This window comes from Marmota monax, unplaced genomic scaffold (assembly GCF_021218885.2).
Source record: "Marmota monax isolate L192 unplaced genomic scaffold, Marmota_monax_Labrador192_F-V1.1 WCK01_AAM20220418_F8-fsc00156, whole genome shotgun sequence".
NCBI classification, from domain to species: Eukaryota; Metazoa; Chordata; class Mammalia; order Rodentia; family Sciuridae; genus Marmota; species Marmota monax.
The window spans coordinates 1,857,750-1,858,897 of NW_026694013.1; positions in this window are offsets into that span (position 1 = coordinate 1,857,750).

Below are 1,148 nucleotides of genomic sequence, written 5' to 3' on the forward strand. Positions count from 1 at the left end.
TAGTATTTTCTACCACTAACATTTTAGAATATAGATTTCTGATTATGAACAATTATATCCTCTTTTATTTTTCTTGTATTTGAAACAAGTTTAACATGCTTTTCTTGATTTTATTGCTGTAGCACCCTCTATTCCCCCCCCCAAATCACATCATCATCAACCTAAGAATCAGCTTAATTGTTGGCAAATCACTTATTGGAGTTTTCACATTGGAGATAAAGAAATTACAATAGGGAAAATTTGCAATTGAGTAAGATCCTGAATCAAATGAGAAAAACAGAAATAAAAAAAAAGAAAGAAAACCTCCTTCAATTCTCAAGGAATATAAAGAATAAGGAAAGAAATGCTATTGATTACTCTTTTTCAATGTAGCCATAGCTGTGAAGTGATAATTGCACATAATGATACATAAGAACAGATATTTCAAATATAAAGCAAATCAAATGTACATCTTATTTCTAAAGCAGCTGAATTTTTAAATATTTATATTAAATATAAACAAAGACAAATATTAAGCCTAATATAATATTAGAATATCTGTATTGAATTTGATTTACCAGTAATTGAGGTAGACAAAAAATATGCATCCATAGAATCTATTTATATTCCTTCTACATTATTTGTGGGGTTTGGACTGACCTTAATAAATTAAATATTATGAATACATTAGCCCTTGGAATCAGGAATGAAGAAGCCACAGACATTCTCTGGAAATCTATGACCTTGTTTGCTTGAAAGATTCAGTATCTGTCAGGGCCATGCCAATCTGGATGATGGATATTTTAAATGTTCCAGGAACACTTGGCAGAGTCCCTCATTGAAAGCAACAATGGCTTTACATAAAATCTGCCCCAGGGAGAGTTCCTGAGACTTAGCAGACAGCCAGGTGTACTTGGGGAAAGATGGAGTTCGGGTAGACTTGAAGTTCTCTCCATATTTTAATGAACATCAGACCTTGGGCAAACTATTTCATTATTCTAAACCTCTGTTTCATGTTTAGAAAACAAGGCTAATGATAATAAACTTGAAGAGTTATAAGAACAAGCCACTAAGCAAAGATAGATGTGCTTACTTCATTCATTGCACAACTGAGACTTTGAGACAAAGAATCTGTGGACTACAGCCTAACTGTCCCCAAGACATAGGCT